This window comes from Nanorana parkeri, unplaced genomic scaffold (assembly GCF_000935625.1).
Source record: "Nanorana parkeri isolate BGI_ZX_2015 unplaced genomic scaffold, ASM93562v1 scaffold2861, whole genome shotgun sequence".
NCBI classification, from domain to species: Eukaryota; Metazoa; Chordata; class Amphibia; order Anura; family Dicroglossidae; genus Nanorana; species Nanorana parkeri.
Window position 1 is genome coordinate 1 of NW_017309129.1, and position 9,819 is coordinate 9,819.

A 9,819-nucleotide genomic window follows, 5' to 3' on the forward strand; every position below is an offset into this window, starting at 1 on the left:
GCATCTCATATTCTATGCCCCTATTGGGGCGGCACAACCTGGATGCCCCGACCAAGAAGGTTATTCACAAAGCTGCAGAAGGCAGTATGGCTTGGTATCACAACCATGGCTTAGCGTCCTCCCCTCACCCTAAGCTCAGTATATAGCGAGCTACAGCTCGCGGTATACTGAGACCGAGATCCACCCAGCTGCGTGATCGACAGCTGGCTTTGCTTATCTAAAGGCAGAGCCAGCTGTACCCGCCCCTTCCCCCTTCCGTTCCTCCAGTCAGCGCTGGAGGATCGGAGCGGGGATGAGGGGAATCCCTGTAGGGAGCCTTGAGTGACAGTCACAGCTCTCTGCATGGACATGATCGAGAAGTGAGCGAGCGACGGTATGTGTTCGCTCACTCCCCGATCTAATGACTCGACGTGTGACAGTTTCATTGTCACACGTCGGCTTGAATTATGAGGCTGAGTGATTTTCACTCACCTCATAATTCTCCTTTAATGTATGGAAATATTCTGCTGGCTTTGACAGCTGCAGTCTGGCATTGGATGCTATTGCTAAGTCTACCAGGACCTCCAAATCTTTTTCCATCAGTAATTCCTCCGGTGAATAAATAACTTGCCTGCAAATCCTTAACACCAAAAATGCATTACTCCATTTTTCAATATTGAACATCATCTGCCTAATAGCCTCCCATCCACCTATTTTTTTTATCAAGGTCTTCCTGTAATATTTGCTATATCCTGTGCCAAGATTATTCCATGGTATCATCAGCAAATACCGCAAATGGAATTCTTTTTTTTACTTTAATGTCATTTATAAAGAGGTTAAACAGCATTGGCCCTAAAGTTGACGAGACCTACCTGATGGAAGACCTAACCTCCACGCTCCGGAACACGGAGGAGCTCTTTCGGTCCCCTGGGCATCTTTTCGGGACACGGATGCGTATCATCGGGCTATGAATGCAACGCCCCCCTGAATGCTGGTAGAGATCCAGATACTAAATGCCTGACCCACAGCCCCGATACTCCTTACTTCCTTTTGGATATTCCCTGCTGCACCTCCCTTTCCTTTCCCCTCTTCCCCTCTACCTGCTTCGCCTGCTCCTCTCCCAATCCTGACCCCCCACCCTTCTTCTCCATTTCTCCCCATTGACGCTAAACACTTGAAACATTTTATACACCTGTCTATATGCGATAGGGAACACTATTAACCTCAAGTGTGACTGCCTGATCGTACTTACTCTAATACCTGATGCCACATAGGGCCAGCGTTACTCCTTTTTATATGTTCTCGCACTACACCGGACATGCTCATTGCAACACTTTGTTATGCTTTTTTTGCACTATTAAGTACAGCCATCGTGGCTATATATTGTCTGCTTTGTTTGCAACTGAATAATCCTCTCAAGTTTACTCTACAATGTAACGTGTTCTATGTATTTATACTATACTCCAGATTTGTATTGAGGATGCTGTTTTGTGTTGGAGGCATGACCTCCTTGTATCGTTGTACCGTGCAGATGCACAATAAAGTTGACTTCTGATTAAAAAAAAAAAAAAACAGCATTGGCCCCGAGACAGAACTCTGGTGCGCGCCATTCACAACCCTAAAGCACTGAGAGGCGGAATCATTAGCCACTATCCTCTGTACCCATTCCTAAGGTCAGATTTCTATCCGTGTTCATTCAATGGCCTCCAGCAAGGAGGAAACATGTGAGGAAACTGTACCTGAGGACCTGCAGTGCAATGCATCTACTTCATTCATTCTGTGGATCAGACAACACAGGCTCAAACCCTTCCCTACTCTATCCATAACTAGAACATGTTCTGGCCATACACATACACACACATCCCCACTCGGAATTCTGTTTTTTGTTGATATTTTCCAATAACATTTTATTCATTTTTGATTCCGCTCCTGTGGACACGCAAAAGCCTGACAAGTATTATATAGGATTTCAAAGCACTTTATACATTTTTATATTTTACATTCACGTTGTTGTTGCCGAGTTATCATCTGTAAACAATAAATACATAAAAAGAATTTTCAATGCCTTGTATGTAAGATGTCAGATCCTCTAATTCAATGCTGCCTAAAATCAGAGCTCTGGACTCGGCTCACTACCTCTGGACAGTGGCGTCACAAGGGGGGTGCGGCCCACACCCAGGTCCCACCAGTGGAGGGGTGACACCAAAATGACTCACAGTCATTTTGGTGTCACCCCCCTCTGAAAAGTCGGGCGCTCGGTCATGGACCGAACGACCGACAGTGTCAGGAGAGAGGAGGGGACCCGGCGGCATACCTTATCCCGCCGGGTGACTGTCCCCTCCTCTCTCTGCCAGCGTCCATCACCAAGATGGCCGCGGGCAGGTATCAGAATGACGTCATCGTGCACGCTTGTGGTGACGTCACGCGCATACGCAGTGACGTCTCGGCGGGCTGACACTCGGTTACCGCTCCGGGTGTCACCCAGCCTCGGGACGCCCCTGCCTCTGGAGATAATTATTCAGAGCGCTCATACTAACACTCCATCACATTATAAATACATATGAAGAGTGATAGGCTCAGCAGGAATCTGGTATGTTTTGTAGTTATTGAATTGTTACATAGAGCTCATTTTCCGGGATAAGATGGAGGTGTTTGTGGTCAACAAACCTCAAATATCAGATGATGGAATTCAAGGTTTATGCTGATGATGAATACTCCAAACTGTGTACATGAGGAGTCTGATGCTGCCATATCTGAGGAATCTTGTACCAGCTTTATACCAGACAAAAGAGGCTTCCCCTGGTCTTAAGATATATGTACATCTGATAAATACAGAATATACACAGTTTTATACAATTGTACATAGGTCTGTCTGAGGATCTTGTGGTGTTTCCTCTTATATAACCTTTACTTCATATCTATATACAATGTTTTTTTAATCTATTTCCCAAGATATTGCAAAAGACTGAGCTCCTACTCTGAGGACCTTCAGTGAAAAACATCCCCATAGAGCTCCCAACAAATTGTGTTTTCTAGATACAAGATAACAGATTCAAGACGTGCCTGGGGGCTTGACAAAAAAACAAAAAACACTGCTTTTGAACAGAGTATCACATCAAATATATAATAATAATAAGAATAATTATAAAAAAATGATAGAGATTGTAATTTCTAAATTGCCTTCACAATTACTGAAATAAGCTAACTTGCTATTCTCTGCTTCCAATGATAACAATACAATGGTTAAAAGAAGCAATGGTTTTATTTATTTATACAGAACTATAAACATAATAAAAGATAAAAAAAGATACAAAAGTACAATAAGACAACAAAGAGAATACTTTACGCAGCAAGTCCGTCCTTTGGTTCTGTGTCTTGGCTGGGCTTAGAGAGAGAGAGACAGCAATATGGCTGAGCACTGACTTTTATAGTAAACAGGACCCATTCATGTACGTAAATCGACACTCCTTTACCCAGAATTCAGTATGCCCCTTACAGGTCTTTCGGCCAATCCGCATCTTCCTTCATATTTGTCCGCAAGCATTGTAGTCCTCCAGCAGGGGGAACCATTGTAATGCAGGTCATTCCTTGGCCTAGGAGAGGAAAGAAAAGTTGGGTTTTTTTTGGGCACCAATTGACAAGTACCAATAAACTCCAAATGACAGTTTATATATAAAAAAATATATATTTATTTAATTACTTACAAAAAGGTAAAAAGCATCAATAAATGCAGATTAACCAGTTGACATCCGCGGTGTTAAACCCCCTTCCCATCCAGGCCATTTACATAAACACACAACTTTGAGAGAACCACCTAGCACCCCCTGGGTTCCAACTAAGAGGCTATATTACATGATCAGAAATCTAGAGACATGATTGGTAAATAATAATAATATGTGGGAAACAGATACAATTCATAAAGAAAATTAATCTATGTACTAGAAATGAAAAAAACTCTAGTGGAACCAAAAATGGTGGGTGATGATGCAGTACTTGCAATGCTCGGTGGAAATGCAGTACTCGCATTACTCTGCTCTACGCGTTTTGCGCCAAAGGGCGCTTCATCAGGAGAAGGAGGTGGTCCCCTCAGTGTGAATCAACAGGTGCACATGCACAGGCACAGGGCACGTATTCCCAGGGTGAAGGAGGATGGAATTGGCCAGTCAAAGGCTGTTCTTATAGGGCGCAGATGATATGGTAGTAGACAAGAGTATACTCATATCCAAGGTACATCCATCAGAAAGAAGAGCATAGCTAGGGAAAGGCTTAGTGGAATAGGACCTCAAGACAGCCTGCTCGCAGTCTCCAACAACAAAAATCCACCAGTGCGTATGGGGCCGTCTCCGGTCGCACACTGGCCAGTTTGGAGTTTATTGGTACTTGTCAATTGGTGCCAAAAAAAAACCCAACTTTTCTTTCCTCTCCAATGTTACCTAATTAGGGGTTGGCACCTAGTTATGCAGGATCTGTGGACCATAACCATTGTTGTTCATTCCTTGGCCTAGGTCAACAGCTTGTCCTTTGATCCTTAGATAATAGACAGCCACCTTCATATGCATTGCAGGATATCTTGAGGGTGTCTTCCCAATGCCCATATAACCCCCATCAACACCACAGGGTGCAATGTGTGACGTCCTGCCCAGATGAAGGAATCTCACCTTTATCACTTCCCTTTCCCATGCCTCCTGCGGGGATGAATACCATGGCCTCCAGCACTTCTAAAACACAGATGGCTTCTTCGATGACCCATGCAATCTCAGATTCAATATGTGAATATAGACGTTCGGCAGTTTTAGTACATGGAAATGTTGTACATTCCAACATATGCTGCTTTGTGTGTGGATGGCACACCCTCATCCATTTTCCATAAAGGATCTCCACGCTGCTATTTCTTGGCCTTCTCCTCTCAGATGACTTCCTGGGGTACTGCGATATGGGCAAACAAAAGCAAAGGGGTATCCATTCATTCTCCAACATTCACTCAGAATACCTTAATGGCAGTTCCTAACCAGCCTTCAGACATAGCACACAGAGGATGGACTGACTGCAACCATAATACTAAATTAATACATTTCACTCAAGCATTAACCCTTCACTGACAAAAACAGTAGCACAGAAAAAATGTTTTACATACTCCCATAGACGAACTACAAATTTTCACATACTCCCATAGAAAAACTACAAATTTTCACATACTCCCATAGAAAAAGTGATAAATCACATCCTTGGAGAAACAATCACAAGAAACTTTGCATTTAATTTCCATCCCCTATATCCCATTTTGGTAAGAACGGCTTGGGATCATGCAAGTCCGCTCATAATGGACTGCCTTGTCACAATTTTGGCGTACTCGCGGCTGTTCTGGACACCTGATTGGCAGTAAAGCCTCCAAGACCTTACTGTCAATCTGTCCTCCAACTCTACTATACATATTGGAAATCCTTTTGTCTAAATATCTGGCCAAACAACACATATACACTTGTACCAGTGATAAAACCACAGCAAGAATTAGTAATACCACAATCGGATGGATTAAGTAATTCAAAATCTCATTGGCCTTACTGGAATAGCCAAATAAAGTTTCCCACCGATAACCGCTAGCATCCTTTTCCAGTAGATGCTCCACTCGCCTTATTTTAATCTGATCATGGTATATGACTATGGTAACATTAGCCCCTTCCCGCTGTAGCTTCCTCAGCAGGTTTTCATCTTTATCCCAGTCTGTCAAGCAATCCTGCAGTTTTCTTCCCATACCCAGATCCAGGGCCCCCAGGCTATCAAGGCTGCTTCCTTCGCCAGCTCATCTGCTTTGTTGTTGCCAATGGTGACCTCCTCACTACCTTTCTGGTGTGCCTTCACCTTGATAATAGCTACTCTCTGATGTTCAGCACTGGCTCGTTCCCATATATCTCTGAGCACTGAACTATGTACCAGGGCTTTCCCAGAGGCATCACTGAAACCTCTTGTGTGACACAAAGGCATATACTATGTGTAACACCCAACGGATATGCAAGCATGGATCACAGCTGCGGAGGAGTATTCGGAGTGATGAGGATTCGGCAGTCAGTACTGAATTCCAGGCGTCACTCTCAAGCTATGAACTGAGAGTTTGGAATTCTGATATCATTTGCCTTAATTATGTAACTCAAATAAAAGGTATAACAACTATGCAACTCGGGGAGTATTACTTCATACCTAAGGGAGTCGCAACTTAAGTTGGATGTACCCAAATAACACTAAGTATCTAGGTGAGGATCCAGTCTGCGGGGGCAGATAGGGAGGTAGTCCTGATGCATAGTAGGTTGCGGTATGACTAATAGATTAATGGAGGGTTTAGAGAGTGCGTTACAGAGTAGTGAAGATGGTTTACTACCGTAGACGATGGACCAAGGTTGAGGTTAACAGGAATAAACAGCAATAAGCATCTCAGTCACTTTGCCTTATATGAACACTTGGTACTTGCGGTTGTTGGTAGGAGTCAGCTGTACAAGTCTCTTCAGACAAGAGGTGAAACAAGGAAACAGTCCTTCAGGGCTCATCTCTCTGGGCAGTAGCGCTGGTATGTTAGCTAGAGGGGTTCGGGAATTGCAAGGCGTTCACTCCGCAATAGTCTCGTTCCACCCTGGCACGCATCGGCGACTCTCTCCACAGGACGTGCTGTAGGTATCTGCGTTCCATGGAGGGACGCAGCAGCACGAATCCTTACACTCTGTTAGTAACCTGGTGACATAGGCACTTTCAGAGAAGATGGATACTGGGCCTGAGCTAAAGTGTATAATGGCCTCTCTCACTGCTTCCAGTTCAGCTCCTGAGGCAGAAAAACTTCGAGGGCATTTAATTAGCATCTGCTCATTGGTCTGGGGACACAATAGGACATATCCTGTGTGGAAGCTTCCTCCCTCCCAATACCTGGATCCATCCGCCCAGATGTTAAGGTCTTCCTTACGTGCTGTGAGATTAGACACCTCCTGTGATCTAGCCCTATGGACTTTTCCACAGTCATGCTGCTCTCCCTCATACTGCATTAGTTGTGGGAGAATGTAAGTGGCATTGTGTGTCACACAAGAGGTTTCAGTGATGCCTCTGGGAAAGCCCTGGGCCATAGTTCAGTGCTCAGCCATATTGCTCTCTCTCTCTGAGCCCAACCAAGACACAGAACCAGAGGACGGACTTGCTGCGTAAAGTATTCTCTTTGTTGTCTTATTGTACTTTTGTACTTTTCATGGCTTCAGATGGACAATTTCAGTGTTAATTTTGGCGATTTCAATTTCTGAAAGGCTTCTTGAAAATAGGGATAAAAAGCTCCTTTAAAGGTAATTGTTTACCTTATATCTGCTTCTGCTGTTGCCTGAGCACCCTTAGCCATCAGGCCCCACCCTTCTATCTTAGTATCTCTGATAAAGTTTTCTTTAAAATAGCGTCTCAGGCTGTTTTTGGTCCATCATCTTGACCAGTAGGTCTCCCAGAAGCTCCCTAAACCATTCTGCACAATTTTAAACAATTTGCTGCTCTGTAATATGCAATACTTTTAGATATTTGTTTCCATTGATTTCAATGAGACTTCCTGTTTGGAAATTCTGGATTTCAGAGGTTTGCAAATTTCTATGAAGTTCAACCGAACCACAACTGATCAAACTCTTACAAAGTTCACTCTTCTGGTTGGACAGTCTGTTTTCTTTTATTGATGTCACAATGTTGTAATTAAAAAAAAATGCCTTCCACAACACCTTTGAAGATGAATTCCCAGCATGCCACAGGATGTCAAAGGTTTATTGTAGACAGTCTAAGGACAGTGCAACGGATGTCAGAAATTTGCTTCAAACTCTGCGCTGATTTCAGGGAAAAGCACTGAGACAATCTAAAAAATGTAGATGGTGTAGGTATAAGACATGTGCGATTCGTTTCGTTACGAATCGAAATTCGGACGAAATTTCGGAAACTCGGAGATTCGTATGTATCCGAATTCCAAATTACAGATATAACGAATGCAAACGAATCCGAATTTCCGATTCGTTTTTTTGGACAAACTTTAATTTTTTGGACGAAATTTTCGTTGCAGCAAAGTGACAATTGAGAACAAAAAAACTTTTTTCCCCTCTTAAATGTCACTTTGAACAAAGGAAACTAAAATGAAACAACTTAGAAACGAAAGTTCGTAAGGATTTCCGCTAACGAATTTCGTCCGAATTCCGAAACGAATTGACTTTCGGACCCGAATTCCGAAAAACTAAATAAAGCAAAATCCGAGTCAAAACGAGACGAAACTAAACAAATTTTTTGCTGGTGCGCATGTCTAGTAGGTAGTTAGAGATGGAGTAGGAAGTAGGTCAAAATGGAGATTTGTAGTTAGTGTTCTGTAGACATAAAGTCCACAGAGAGCCCCTAGATGCAGTAGTTTTAGAGAATATCATCACCGGCTGACGAGTGAAAATGTATTTTGAATATCTTTATCATTTATTAGGAGTTGACTTTCCTTTAAAGGAGAACTATGGGGTCAGTGTTTTTCCCCATAGTTCTCCTTAGGGTAACGGGAGGACACAAACTAGCGTCCTCCCGTTACCCTAAGCTCAGTATACCGCGAGCTACAGCTCTCTATATACATGTGAGACTTCCTGGTTTTTGTCCACATATACCATCACCAGATAAATCAGCACTAGCAATCATTGGTTCTTTTCAAGAGAGGAAACCTTTATTGAGATGTTCCAGATTCAAAGTATGCACGCAGTGATGACAGGTATAACAGCATATACAGTATGGGCAATTTGGTTTTCATGTCCGGAAACCTTCATCATTCAGTCACACTCAGACACGTATGCCCCATTTCTATGTACCATGAAGAGGTGTCCTAAAAAAAAACCCCCACAGCAAATGGATTTTTTTTAAAGTGCTGGTCTAAATGAAATCTATTATGCTTATTGTTGTACCACTAGCTGCAGTATCATACTGAGGGTAACTGAGGAACTATTTGGTCTACAAAGGGTAGTTTTGCATACAAACCCTTTAGGTTGTAACTAGACCAATGTGCTGTTGAAATCCATCTTCATAGAAGTCCCGAATTGCTGTTTCTGAAACTCACTGCACAAGTCATCCTTTGCTCCTAACTCAGGCCACCTGTGGCACCTTCACAATAAAGTGCTGTTTTCTTTCTCATAATATGTTTCCAACATTCTGTGATGGATACCCAGTACTTTGGTAGAAAAAGTTCTCTAACTGGTTTCATAAACGTGACATAACACCTTTTGTAGGCGTTAGACAGGTAAGGATATTGTCATGTCTGCAAAAGGAATCCCCGGCCCATTTCTGAAATTGTGTTCTGAGATAAACCTGTGAAGAAATAAAACAACAGTTATTATGCGGAGGTGGGATAGGTGTCCATGAAGAGATGATTTTTCAAGGATCCACTAAAGGTGTACATAATAGGAGATGAGCAGACCAGTTGGGGTAGGGTGTTTCAGAGGATGGGAGAGACTCTGGAGAAGTCTTGGAGGTAAGCATGGGAGAAGGTGACGAGGGAGCTGGAGAGGGCAGGAGGTCTTCAGAGGTGTAGAGAAGGTTTTGGTGATATTTTAAGATCATATGGTTGGTCTCGTCAATGTGCCGCTACTCCATTGCTGTCCAGCCACAGGCTGAGGTGGATCTTGGACCATGATATATTGCTAACTGACATAAAGAAATGTAGGTCTTGGACCTAGCTATGGCAGAATGCCTGAACAGAAGTACAAGGCCTTTGGAGGGAAAAACAGTTTACATATACACAATATGGCCAAAAGTACTGGGACGCCTTTACACGCACATTAATTTTAATGGCATCCTAGTCTTAGTCCGTAGGGTTCAATATTG